Genomic DNA, 15,181 nt, shown 5'->3' with positions numbered 1-15,181 from the left:
TCCAATCCCATGCGAGCCGGCCGGCATTCTAAGTCCCGCCCCCGGCATTCTCCTTCATTCAGTCTCCCCGGCAGCATTCACACACACACATAGAAAATACTTACCGGCCCCCGCATTCTCCTCACCGCCGCTGCCCCGCAATACCGGGACCAGGGACAAAAACCGGGACATAACCGGGACGGAGCTAAAATCGGGACAGGGCAGAAAAAAACGGGACTGTCCCGGCAAAACCGGGACGAATGGTCACCCTACTTACAGACTATTCACTTGAGTGCACCATAAAGTGTCTTATAGAGGGAACTCTAAGGTGTCTTAAGATGCATTAAGATATATTATGTATGTAAATATTTATTTATATAGCGCTTTATAAGAGAGGCAATACAGTACAGAGAATTATAGTACAATAAGTGCAACAAACAAAATCAGACAATAGGAAAGGAAATCCCGGCCTGGAGAGCTTACAGTCTTAATGCTAGATCCATGGAACTCTGTTGTGTTTACGCTAATAACGGGACATTCCTGAAATTGGTACCTGACCCTGTGTGGTAGGCAGAGACACAGGGGCAGTGCCTGCCAATATCATAAAGAGCAGTGCACTTCCTATTTAGTAGAAGTGTGTGTCAGAGTTAAGAGTTCAGTCCAGAGTTAGAGTCTGCTGAGTCTGTCACCTGGCTGGCCCAGGGTGACAGAGAGAGCCTATATCAATTGGCCGTTGGAGAAGGGGAGCCATCAGCCTCTGAGTAGAGCTGATGCAACCTTAGTTAGGGAGGTGGACCAATTCCTCTCACCCTGTTTAGGGGGCGAGGGAAGAGCTAGCCCCACCCTGGGTGCCCTTGACCTGGGGTGGTGGCAGGGACACAGAGACCATCCTGAGGGAGAGCAGTCCTGTGTGGAGGAAGACACCCTGTACCTGATTGACAGTCTTGTTGCTGCTATTCTGCTGCTGTGAATAAAGAGCTGCGGCTGCTTTTGAAGATATACAGTGTGAGACTGGAATCTCTCATCCCCGAGGGGGGGGGGGGGGATTCTCTGGAAGGATTCCACCCGTATTCCTGGGGCTCAGAGATGGAGGCGCTGCACCATTACATACATAGTTACATAGTTACATAGTAGATGAGGTTGAAAAAAGACGTACGTCCATCAAGTTCAACCTATGCTAAATTCAGACAACAGATACTTTATATCAATATCTATACTTACTTATTGATCCAGAGGTGGGCAAACAAAAAACCCCATTAAAGGGAAAAATAAATTCCTTCCTGACTCCAAGAATTGGCAATCGGATTAATCCCTGGATCAACATCCTTCCCATATATACTTATTTGGTATATCCCTGTATACCTTTCCCATCTAAAAAGATGTCCAACCTTTTTTTGAACAAATCTATTGTATCTGCCATCACAGTCTCCATGGGTAATGAATTCCACATTTTAACTGCCCTTACTGTAAGGAACCCTTTCCTTTGTTGCTGGTGAAATTTCCTTTCCTCCAACCTTAAGGGATGGCCCCGAGTCCTTTGTACTGCCCGTGGGATGAATAGTTCTCTTGAAAGCTCCTTGTATTGTCCCTGAATATATTTGTATATAGTTATCATAGCCCCTCTTAGACGCCTCTTTTCTAATGTAAATAAATCCAATATAGCTAGCCTCTCCTCATAAGTTAGAATGTCCATCCCCTTTATTAATTTGGTGGCTCTTCTCTGCACTCTCTCTAGTTCCATAATGTCTTTTCTTAGGATTGGTGCCCAAAATTGTACTCCATATTCAAGGTGTGGTCTTACTAATGCTTTGTAAAGGGGCATAATTATGTCTACTTCCCTTCCATCTATTGCCCGTTTGATGCAAGATAAGATCTTGTTTGCCTTTGCAGCTACTGCATGACATTGGGCACTATTGCTAAGCCTGCTGTCTACAAGCACCCCTAAATCCTTCTCCATCAAGGATTCCCCCAATATATCTCCATTTAATTTGTAAGTCGCCTTTTTATTCTTGCATCCCAAATGCATAACCTTACATTTATCTGTATTAAACCTCATTTGCCATTTACCTGCCCACGTTTCCAGTCTCTCCAAGTCCTTCTGAAGAGAAATTTCATCCTGCTCTGATGAGACAGAGGCATTCACCCCAGAAACCTGATCCTGTCATCCCCCATACCATCGCGGGAGACTCAGGCCCCCCTGTTGCCAGCAGGTATGCACCACACTCAGACACGTAGCCAGACCCTAGTACAGAGGAGGGGGGCCCGATCTGCGATTGGCCCAGGGAAGGGGGGCTACATTGGGAATCGATGTTATTTTTCTTCATATTAATGGGTATCCTCAAAGCTAATGATATGCCAAAATGACGTCCATTAGCAAAACTACAATTGTTTCTTCACTTTTTCTGCTTGATGAATAGGGTGACCAGATTTCGAAAATGAAAAACCGGGACACCTTAAAAAATAATTTATTAAACAAATTACATCACGTGACACCCCCCGTTGCCATGACAACAAGACACTCTGATGCCCCTGCAGTGTTAGTGTGTATAGAGGTGGGGGCTTTGCTTGGGCCCTTCAACACTTACAGCCAGGGCATTATTGGCCAGGAATGCCCAGTTCGGAGGGGATTACTACTTCAAAATGTATTTGATTCGTAACAACATCAAAAAACTCTAATACCAATAACTAACAACCACAGACAATGATAATCTAAACCATCAAATAAAATGTCTACGGCCCTTGTTCAAGCATGTTTGCGGTACTTACCAGATAAATCAGTGCCTGCAATCCACGACTGTATCCGCCTCTCCGAGCGTCTGAAAGCAATCCAGCGTTCCTGGTGTGTGGCTGAAGAGGTGAGGGACTCCCTCCTCTCAAACGGAAAAGAAGAGCAAAAAATAGAGTTGGAACATACCCATCATACAGGGATGAGAGAGAGAGACAGAGAATGAGAGAGAGACAGAGAATGAGAGAGAGACAGAGAATGAGAGAGAGACAGAGAATGAGAGAGAGACAGAGAATGAGAGAGAGACAGAGAATGAGAGAGAGACAGAGAATGAAGAGGCAGAGGCCCCAGCATGGGGTCGTAGGCTCCTTAAGGGCTGCGACGTCCTGATTGGCGAGAGCTGGTAGGGGGGGGGGGGGTCGGCTAACCTCCCTCCCCTTCCCACACGGAGTGGGAAGGCTGCTTGTCCCCTCCCATGCAGGGGGAGGGGGGAGAGGGTATAAAGAGTGGGGCCCCAGGGGAGAGAGACAGAGCTAACGGAATTTTCCCCTTACCTTACAGGAACGCTGGCTGCTGCTGAGCTGCCATTTCAAGACCGCGAGGGAAGGCCGCAGTGACTGCAGCAGCCCCCCGCTGTATGAAGACCCCGAGTCCTGCCAGCCTCACCCATGAGCTTGAGGAGCCCGCTGATGCTGCGGCACCAGAGGAGCCGGTAAGTGTCCCTGCCCCGCGCAGATCCCAGCGCTGAGGTGCAGGTAGGGATCCCCATCCCCCATCCCACAGCCCTCCCAGCTCCCCCGGCAAGTGCAGGCTCCAGCTTGCAGCCCACCACGCTCCCGCGCCCACCCTGGGGCCCCCTCCAGCCTTATGCCCCTCTATCCACCCCCCAGCCTGTGTCCCGCCACCTCTCGGCTTTTTCCCCTGCAAGGTCCCTCCGCCTCACTACTGATTCCCCCGCCGGGCCACGGCGCCTCCCGGCCTCTATTCCCGCACCCCTCCTTCCCCTTCTCCCAGGCTTTGTCCCCCCTCCCGGTTCGTGCTTCGGCAAGGCCCCGCCGCCCGCGCCCTACTCCCTCTGCCCAAGTGCAGTCCCGGCAGGGAGGGGGCGGGTCGCTCCTGTGCTTCCGCCGCCAGCCCCAGCGCCGCCAGCCCACTCACCACTCTGCAGGTGACGGCCGCGCGCCGAGCAGGGCGCCCGATGCCCAGGTCCCCCCCACTACCATCTCTCCCGACCGCAGGGCGCCGGCCGGGGAGCGCGCCTGTCGGCTCCCACTGCAACAGGCCGCTTACCCAATAAAAGCTTCAGTCAGACTTAGAACTTTGCAACTAATATTGACAGATTTACTATAAATCATTCTTCCTGTTATTACACAGGTTATTAAGAATTTATATTAGCGTTAGGGACCCCTGATATGTGGTCTGCCGTGCCGTTGGCTCAGGGGCTTACAACAATTTTGGCCAAAGATGTCAAACTAAAAGACCATTTTACTTAATAGATATTTATACATATATGTTTAGGCACTGTACCGTGTATGAGTCTCACTGGATGTGCTAAAACTGAGCTTTGTCTGTGTTTTAGGTTCTGTCTCTGGTTTTAAATATATATTGCCATGCTCAGTAGCACTCCTCTTGACACTCATATGCTTATATATATGTTGTGGTTATTTTGGGGGTTCAATAGGAGCTTGTTAGGTGTCCAGTATATTTTACACTTAAGGCTAGGGCAAGCGGTGCAACGCAGGGGGCAGCGCGGGAGAGCAAGGCCCCAAAAATTAAGGATGACGGCGTAAGTACCAGCAATTGTATTGTATTGTATGTCGTTATTTATATAGCGCCATTAAGGTACATAGCGCTTCACATTAGTAATACATGGGGTAATCAAATAAATATCAGATCATATAAATAACAGATCATGGGAATAAGTGCTTTAGGCATTAAAGTAACATTAAGGAAGAGTCCCTGCCCCGAAGAGCTTACACTTTAATGTAAAGGGAAGGACACTTACGCCGGCGCTAGGACGTCTCTCCAATCGGTTTACACGCCTTGAGAAAGACCATTTCAATTGAAACGCGTGGGAGGAGGTTCTCTTTTCTGTTTGTTGGTGTATCTGTTTTAGGTAGTTTAATAAATTATTTGTTCATTCCTTCACTGGTGAGTTTTGATCTAGATAGGAGCGGCAGTACTGCTGATCAATTCTATGGACGCCGAGGAGGGAAGCCAGACACCCGCTCTGGGTGCGACGCCAAGCAGGGGGCGCGGGGGGACCAGTATCAATCCTTCACCACCCAGGCTGGTTCAGCCACTATTTACCCGCTTGCTCTGGAAGTAGCTAGACGGATTCTTCTACCTACACCCAAAGTGAGATAATAAAAGGGAAAGTTCACGGACGTACACAACCTTTTGCTGATGGGTTTCAGGCCAGGGAAAAAGCAAAGGCTACAGGTGAGGAGAGAGCTAGTAAGTATAAATCATGGACAACTGGCTAAGAGGTTACCTTGTGTTAGCCAGCTGCCTGCTGGAGAAGCACCCAGTAGAGGGTCTGAACGTCCTTAAATACATAGACCTTAGATGCGACACATATAAAACATTTGGGGAACATCGTGGGAAGAATATGTTTAGAATTTGGTAACCACACTCGCAAGTCGCAATCTTAAATTCGCCTCTATATACCTGCACGTCATACGGGAGAAAATGACCAAAGAGGTAGGCCTGCGACGCATGGCTGGACCGTTTCACTCACTGCCCATACACTGAGGAGCCTTATTCAGTAATGCTAGGGTGCTAGGAAGGTTACACTAATACATGCCCACGTCACCTTGGGCAGATGGGTATAGCGGACTTATGGACCTGATCCACAAGTCACTAGCCCCACGCACTTGGAGAACCTACCTCCAGGCTTGGCACACATGGCTAGTATTCAAGCAAAAGGACAGAGTCGAGGGTAAGCGTGGTAGCAGCGCGCGGATCATTAGCTTCCTACAGGCCCAGAAGGCAGCTGGGGGTTGGGGCCATGATGGCAGGACTGTGGTTTTCTGAAATGGCACATCTGCAAGGACATAACTAAGGATTTCATAGTTAGGAGAACCCTAAGAATAGGCTGGGATAGGGTTGAAGCCAAGTGAACTGACAGTAAGGAGCCGATAACGCCAGACAGGCTTCAGGTATTGATGATAGAAAAATAGGCTAAAGCGCTCTATGCAGGTATAATGAAATAAAGTGAGCCAAACCACTAAGCCAAGGTATATAAAATGATATGATATAGTTCTTAATATGCAATAGTATGGGTACTATCCTCCTGAAGACAGGTGGTAGATGGTACAAGCCACTCACCCTCAGTCTCATTGGCAGGTTCCCCTGAACATAAGCAATACTCACATCCTAAGAGTGGTAGGCAGGCTGTGCAGCTACAGATATGCAGTATAACAGGAAAATGGAGAACAAAAGCGCACTAGCAAAAACTGAGCAGGAAGGACCCAGATTCAACAATAAATAAATAAAAGGGCACTTTAATGTGACAAAAGACCCATACAACGCGTTTCGAACGTCACAGCGTTCTTTTTCAAGGTATTGATGATGGCAGCAAAAGAGCTATGTTTCAGTACAGCGGAAAAGGGAACTGTTCAGAGTAGTATTTGCCGTGGCTTTCTTGGTGCCTCCAGGGTTGGCGAGCTAGTGGCGGCATCTTAAATAATCCAGGGTTCGGGCTTGTTTTTCGCGAGCATGATTCTCAATGCTACGTCAGTGGTATGCAAGATTCGCAGGTCTAAAACCGACCAAGCGGGAAGGGGAGCGTGGGTCCACCTCACTATAGAGGATAACGGAAGTTTGCCCAGTGGCGTTGAGTAAGGGGTACGTAAGGCACAGGCCCAAGGTTGGGAGCAATTTCATCATCCATCAGGACGCAACACCACTCACAAGGTACCAATTTCAAAGCGTTTTTAGGCGGTGCCTTGCTGCTAAGGGGGATGGATCCCAGTGTATTTGTTACCCATTGCTTTAGAATTGGTGCCGCAACAGCGGTAGCTGAGAACGGCTGTATGCCGGACCAAATGTGGAAACCGGGGAGGTGGAAACCCAGTGCCTATAGGGGGTTACATCAGGGCCTAAGGGCACAGCAACGTGCGGAGCCAAGAAGATTAACATGTTTTTCCCTCTCAGTAGACAGCTGCACAAAAGACCCTGGAAGTGTGGATCATGGGACATTCCTTTCGTTCAGTGGGCGCACATATGGGCGAAGGATCAGCGGTGCGGCCAGCAGCTGTGGTGTACGGGAGAGGGGGTGAATTGGCGTTGGCTTGGAAAGAGAGGAAGGTGCTTGGTTGATCTGTAACAGGCTCTGGGCAAGGAGTGAGCAGAATTTCAGGTGAAACGGGATGTTAGTTTGCTACACCTCGTGGGGAATGATCCAGCCAACACCAAAACACTAGAGTTGATTTATCGGTTACAGCAGGAATGCGCCCGCTTGAAGGCGCTGTGGAGTGAGGTTTTAATCATTTGGTCTGTAATTAGTCCAAAGCAAATTTTAAAAGGGCCACGGAAAGAGAAAGCTAGGAGGAAGGTAAATAAGGCCATGGGCAAAATTCATCCTCTAGCGGCGGTAAAACTCTTAAAGCGCAGAGGGACTGACACCAAGGAGTGCAGCTGGCACAGAAGGGGTTAGAGGTGTTCTTAAGTAACATCAAGGGTTTTTTGCGGGAAGAATTAAGATCAGAGGTCGCAGCTTTGGGTGGGCGTGTCGGCCCCAGGGTAGCCAGTGCCCGGCAGAGGGGCCTCCGGGTGGCGGAGCTGCCGCGCCAGCCAAGCTCACGAGACGGAGAAAGGGCGAGGACTTTAGGGTCTGTCCCTCAGCTGGAGCCCCTAGAACAGCGCGGCAGGCTGGAGGCGCCGGCTGTAGGGCCGGGCCGGCCTATGCCCAATCAACGCTGGTAAAAGGCTGGGCGCCAGCTTTAGGGCTGGGCCTAAGCTGACCCTAGGGGCGGGAGGGGGAGGGAAGCAGCCCAACATCGGCTGAATGAGGATCTCCCCCTCCCATTTTACAGTGCTTTTGGGCGGAGGGAGGGAGCGGGCCAATTGCTGGCTGTCGGCAGGGATCTCCCTCCCATGCACATGATACAGGCGGGGGGAGGGAGCGGGCCAATTGCTGGCTGTCGGCAGGGATCTCCCCCCCCATGCACATGATACGGGCTGGGGGAGGGAGCGGGCCAATTGCTGGCTGTCGGCAGGGATCTCCCCCTCCCCCCCCATTTTGCATGGAGCATACTTGGCTGGCGGGCAGGCTGGTAGGATTTTAACAGCGGATGTTAAAATAAAGCTGTGACCTTTTCTTCCAACATTGTGTGGTCTCCATTATTTGGTTTAGCGTCACAAAGGAGGGGCGGCGCATAAAGCCTTTATGAGAGAGAGATACAGAGAGAGAGAGACAGAGAATGAGAGAGAGACAGAGAGAGGGACATAGGGAGAGAGAGAGACAGAGAGAGAGACAGACACAGAGAGAGAGAGAGAGAGAGACAAAAGTAATGTACTGTATAACCATTATACCGTACCCCCTAGTATTCGTGTAATCATTGTCCCACACCCCCTATTACTCACGCTTTGGCAATACTGAAATGTTCTTTTGACATGCCAATAAAGCTGATTTGATTTGAGAGACACAGAGACACACACAGAGACACAGAGAGAGACAGAGATACAGAGACACACACAGAGACACACAGAGAGAAACAGAGACTCACAGAGAGAGACAGAGACACAGAGAGAGACAGAGACACAGAGAGACACACAGAGAGAGACAGAGACACACAGAGAGAGACAGAGACACACAGAGAGAGAGAGAGAGAGAGAGAGAGAGACACGGGCCTATTTAGTAAGCGTCGATAAGGCTGCGTCTATAGTATTTCAGACGGAGGGAAGGCACACACGCTGCAATACACTTGCTGAAGCCTGAGCTTTTTTATGGCTTTGCAGGGTATGCAGCGGGTGCGATTGGGGGCGTGGCAATAAATATTTGGAGGCGTGGCAATAACGTTCTGGCGCGGACGTCACTTCCCTACCTCACATCCCGATCCACCGGCATTTTTTCAGATGCAGCATCTAAAGCACTGTGCAGACAAGAAGAAAAATGCACACAATGCGCACCAGAGATTAAAATATAGTAAATTATTTATTAATAAAACAAGAAATAACCGAGGGGGATCCAACCCCACCTCAGTACTTTCTTCTCGTTGCTATTGCCACACTATACGTCCTGACGCCGGAAGGGAAGTTGGTACGCGACCAAGACGAGACACCGGATTTACAGTGGAACCACAACATACCACAGATTGCTGGAGGACCACACTGCGAGGGGCGCAGCCTATCGAGTTTCCCGGTCATCGTCCAAAGTCTGGAGCTGCGGAGTGACCACCGGATTAACACGGAGCCCGAGCCTGTCTCATACAATGCTTTTACCAAACGGATGTTTGTGAGTTTGCTATTTTTATCTTGTCCAGGAAATGAAATTGTTAAACCGAATTTACACATGGAGCGGGCGCTTTCTCTTCTTTTTTTTGTTTAGATATCTATCGAGGAGGTGGTTGTTTCCCTGAAGAGAGCTGCCAGGGCTCCAGAGGACGCCCGAATTGGATCCTTTTATGATTGAGTTATAACATAGCTATTAGAGCTAGGTTTCTGGACTTTTATTGTGTTTAGGCATAGTGTTTATTATTATTTTATTACAGCTACTTTTTAGTAATTGCACTGTTATTAATTCTGACCACTAATTCTCACTGCCATTATAATCTCTCTCTAGCCACAACCAAATTGCTATATCAGCTATATTATTTATTGGTTATACCAGGGGAGCACAAACTTTTGCAGCTAGTCCCCCTGCCTTCCCTCTGCTGGTGCTCGCGCCCCCCCCCCCCTTACCTTGATGCGGCGTCACGTGACCTGCAGCGGCATTTGACGAGGGTGACGTCACATGACCCCGCGGCGTAATTTAACATACTGTGCTATATGTATGTACACACAGTAATCTGGGTCCAAAAAAACCTACCTTCCTTTATCAAGTGTCGCCTTATGGTGAGTTATATCCTGCACTAAGCAGAGAACACAAACCACAATGTTGCACTTGAAAAAGTCTCGGCCATACTCTCACATATTATGATATGGAGGGTATCGTGAGATTATTATAAAGAAAGGGTACTCAGAGTTTGTATAAGAAAAGGTTTATCATTTATTGTATCACAACAATATTCAGAAATATCAGAAATATCAAAAATATCAGAACAAGCTTCTTATAAGCTAATGGCTAGCAGTTACAGTATGTTACCAATCCATTCCTAACTATGCAGAGATTATAACTAGATATGCATTGTCAATACTCACAAACCAAAAGATATTACGATAGGTCAGCCAGTCCCAGCTCAAGTTTCATCTGTGTGACTTCACACCTAAGTTCGGTTCTCTCTCTAACATGGAGTCGGGCAAACCTATTATAGGGTGCATTATCTGCTGCGTACGTGTGTCACGTGTCATGTGTCCATGCTCTGTGGTTTGTGACGTATGATGTTTATGATTTAGGAATTACAGTTAGTGACGTATGATGTTTACGATCTAGGAATTACAGTTAGTGACTTATGATATTTCATAAGTTACCGTTCAAACCACGGCGTGTTTACCGGTGTTAGTTCCCCTTTTATGTCTATGTAACCTGTCCCAATATCCTGCCACTTCTGAGCAAAACAAGCTATTATTTCTAAGACAAGAAAACCAGGATTTTAACAGTATACTCTAAGCTATACTAGGCCTTACAATGATACTATGTATATATGTACCTGTGACCTGTATTCATTATGCGTTATATGCCAGAAAATACCTGTAATCCATAACGCCCTCTCCTACACATAATTATCATATTTTTGCAAATGCAGAAAAACTATCAAAGCAGAAAATATTCATTATGTGTACATTTGGAAGACAGTGTCACAGCTCTCTGATGTTGATGAGCTTGAACTCACAGGAGTATGTGACTGATCGCCAAAACACCCACAACTGCGCATATGTGCACAAGTTATTCCACGATGGGAAGGTATCAATTTGTAAAAATCACCCAATTGTAAAGCGGGTTGATGTTGACGTTCATACATACTCAAAAGCGTAGTATTCCAACGGGCACCAAAACAATGTTGATGTTTATTACCTGAACATGCAAGCAAAGTGGTACAATTATATGACCCGTGGCTAACAATGCTGATATGACATTCTTCAATTGTATAAAAAGACATTTGAAATATTTGACGGTGAATGTCAATACACTTGAAGTTGGGTTGATCACCAAGAGATAGCAAAGATTTCACTTGCCAAAAATTACATAACATTAGCAAGCTACGCGGTAGCAATGTCCCATTTGGTGTTAAAACTGAAAACGGTCCAGAGGAAGCAAGAGAGTCCTGATACATAAAATCTCTCATCGTGTTGTGAACTGCATGCACTTTGCGGGGTTTCCGATGTGGCAAAACCAGTTCATCTAAGTACATCCTCATGGAGGTTTGATAGGAACGTGGTAGACGCAAGATTTGTGAAGTATCTTTCTTTTCGTCTGTGTCCTTGCAACAAAGCATACTGCAGCAGGTTAGATTTGACCTGTGTGCTTAAAACAGTATATTAGTATCTAGGTAAAAATATAAGAATATATGCTAGAAAGCAAAATGTGATTAAGCTGAACGCCTCTTCATCTTCATCTTCGGAAGAAATGAGAAAATACGAAGCAAAATAACAAGGATTATTATCCCTAAAATAAAAAACAATAGTGGTTTCAAATAACCTAGGATTCCAAACGCATTTCCTAGTCCACTAAAAATACTTTTACCAGTAGTTTGTAGGCTAGTGCCTATTTTCGTCAAAAAATTACCTGTCATTGGCCAAAAAGTTTTCAATGATTCACCTAGTGTAGTTAACCACTGGGGAAAATCACCCGGGTGTAAATCAACACGTAGTAATTCACAGTGAACTCTCTGTAAAAGGGTATGTACTATATCATGTGTGAACCCTATAGTAACCTTCATTTTCTTTAAATGTGTCAAATAGGCTGTCATGTGAGGAAGGATCAGTGTGATAGCTGGTACCTGGAAATGTACTCCAGATGTGAGTGTCTGATGTAACAGAGGTGGAATAAGTGTAGTACCATAACACTGTATACTCTCATTAACCGTGACAAGTGATGCCTGAAAAGGAGGAATATCGCAATCCTCTTCTGTAGATAATACTATGTAACTCCCATTATCTAAGCTGTGAATTAATGTAAAAGGAGTTTGAATAGGCATTACAGTTATCGGGCAGTTGCTACCTTGCATTTGATCATTGCAAGGCATGTGCTGTACAATGTCATCACAAATTAAATAACCTCTATCAACACATCTTATAGTGCTGATGAAAAATTCACGATCACATTTCACAGACATGTACTGAAATGGTTGATCAACCTGCACCCTTGCGAAATAAGAACCTGTGTGTGTTATGTGTCCAAAATTAAGCAGTTCCCAATTTGTTGTATACACGTCTCCTGGAATAAATAATTCATAGTACAAAAATACTTCCCATAAAGAGTCATCAGGGTTATGAACCCGTCTGTGGTTTCTTTCTCGTATGTCATAAACTGTGGTTTGTGAAACATATGCCAGGATCTCAGATTCTTTCGGACTTAAATTGAGAGTCTGTGTGATCAAAGTGAGATTTAAAAGTGATATGTCAACCTTTTTACTTTGCAATGTTAACCTGATAGAAGTAATGTGATTAAGAATAACCAAAGCTTTAATTTCTTCAGATAACACTGTTATGTCTGAAATTGTGTAGGAAGCAAATTTTATCATGTGATCTCTTAACACCAAAATACCTCTCCTTAATTCTTCATCATTTGAGTCAGAGATTTGACTTATAACAGAAACAGAATCACTCAGCAGGTGTCCTGTGGTTATAAGAACATCATCGTTAGTAAGCAATTTTCTTGTAGATGTTTTACTTGAAACTTTACATTCATTCATGAACTCTGTGTCATTTTCATAATACACTATGGCATTAATTGTTGCATTCGTACCCCACATTGCCTCTGAGTAGGGCATGTTAACAATATTATGTGTGGTGCACGTATCATAATCACAGGGTTTATCATTTGGAGCTATTTGAACATTCATCAAATCGCTCATTGCCCTGATTACCGTGTCTACATTTATATGCAAACTATCATTGAGACATTTCTGGAACAGGGAGTAGACTTTGTAATTAGGTTTCATAATCATTATTCGCTCCACACACCAAAAACCTCGTAACCCAGAAAAATGTAAAAATCCTTGATCAATCATTTTCGGTTGCCAGTTAAAATAGCCTTGCGTGAGATTGTAATAAAAAGAACACGGTTTACAATCGTATTTGAATACTGTAGTGTCCTTATCACAGATTCCTTCATTAATCAATTTCTCCAATGTGATACCACACGCATTCTTGAAACCTTTACATGAATGGCTGTAGTATGTAGTATTGGTAAATGTAGCAAAGCGTGGTTGAGTGCAAGTGTCCCATGCCGTAGGTTCACGAAACAACATACCATCACCTTGTGTATTCCATTCTTTCGGGAGTGCTGCTGTCTGTAGCTGTCCAGTTTTAGCATCTTCCATCACATCTTGAAGTTTGTGTAACAGGTCCTCAGCGGTTATTGATGAGTTCCACCATTCTGAGTAAATACTGTCAGTGCAAAAAACAGCAGAAGTATAAGGTCTTACCCCTCCAGGTATTCTGTACTCTTCTTCTTCAGCACCTTCCCAGAATGCCACTCTTGGATCAGTCTGTCCGTTGGGAACGAATCCGTTCTGAGTGATTTGACCTGTATTCAGATAGAAAATAGGGTATTGCTTATACCTTATATTGTCCATGGTCACACCAGGCCGAGGGCAATGATCAGCTTTCAGCTCCTTCGTTGGCCATTTACGTGTTCCTTGAAAGTCAATGAAATAGCAATGTCCAAATTCAGCATGACAACGTTGTTCACGGTAGCTTTGCTGCTTCCAATGGTCATGAAGGGGTAAATCATATTTCAGGCTTGTAGATTGCAGCTGTTGCATCTGTGCATTCAGATGTTGTGTCACCAGCTTCCTTCCTTCTGGCGTAGTTATACCAGCTTCTTTAGCTAGCACAGTAGAATCAAACAGCACAACCTGTGAAATCCCCAAAGTCTTTCGTTTCTGGATGATAGGTTTAGGAAACGGCTTCCAATACACACCTTGAGGTATACCCACCGACTGTACCTCCACCGGTTTCAAATCGTAGTGTAGTCCTCGTTTCACGATTCCGGAGTCTGGTGTGGTAATACCGTGTGCTGCTGTACGTTTCCAGTCGATGATCTCTCCTTCTTGCTGAGTCACAAAATGCCATTGTAACCTGAAAATAACGCTGGCCGATATTGCTAGAAAAGCAAAACAGATTGAGAGACACAAAATAGTCTTTAACAGTCTTTTCTTTGTGATCACCTTAGCCATTGTTTGACAGGCCTTCCGGTAAATATTGCGTTGATCCGGTATGGCAGGTAACACATATATATGTCTTTGGTCACTGTCAGGGAAGTCAGCTTCAGCTTGTAGGACCTCACCTGCGTGATTATTTTCCACATCCTGTTGTCTTGCAATCTGTGCTTCGAGAGGCTGCAGCTCCATCGAAGTCTGTCGCAGATACGGTGTCTCCTCCATCTTGAACAGTGTCGTTACTGCAATGTGCTGTAGGTTTAAGATTATCAATACTCACTTTTCTTTCTCTGCCTTTAGTATCTTGGATAACAAAGGTTCTTTCATTTATCTTTTTCAGTATCGAGGTAGGTTTCTTCCACTTAGGCCGCAACGGCTTTACTTTAGCAACCCTCTCCTGGACCGAATGTCCAATCTGCGGCGTCCAAGCTGCAGGATTACGTGGTGTGTGGGCTGTATGGGAAAAAGAATCCCTCAATTCCTGTAAAATTAATATTTGTTCAAGTCTCCCTGGGACAGAAATAGAATCATTAGTAAACTGTGTATTCATAGGAGTACCATATAACAGTTCATGTGGTGTTTTACCAGTTATTGTGTTAGGAATATTATTTAGGCCAATTTGAACTGTAACTAAGAGTGGATACCACTGTGTAGGACGATTAGATAGCATTTTGGTTAAAAGTCGTTTTACCTCGTAATTTTACGTGCAACGATTCTAGCGATTTCCAGAATGTGACGGCGAGCTGAATGCCCAATCAATACCTAATATTGCGGCCCACTCCTTGGTTTCTGCTGCTGTGAAAGCAGGTCCACCATCGGAATGAAAGGCCTTGGGCTTAGCCACACTTACTAAGGTGTTGAGACAATTAAGCGTAGAGCTAGATGTCGCACTACGAACGGGGTATAACCACGTAAACCTTGTACAAGCATCAACACAAACCAAAACATGTTTGTAGGAATGTGATGCTGGCAAAGGTCCAATATGGTC

This window comes from Ascaphus truei, chromosome 16 (genome assembly GCF_040206685.1).
Source record: "Ascaphus truei isolate aAscTru1 chromosome 16, aAscTru1.hap1, whole genome shotgun sequence".
NCBI lineage: Eukaryota > Metazoa > Chordata > Amphibia > Anura > Ascaphidae > Ascaphus > Ascaphus truei.
Note: the sequence above shows the minus strand (reverse complement) of the source record.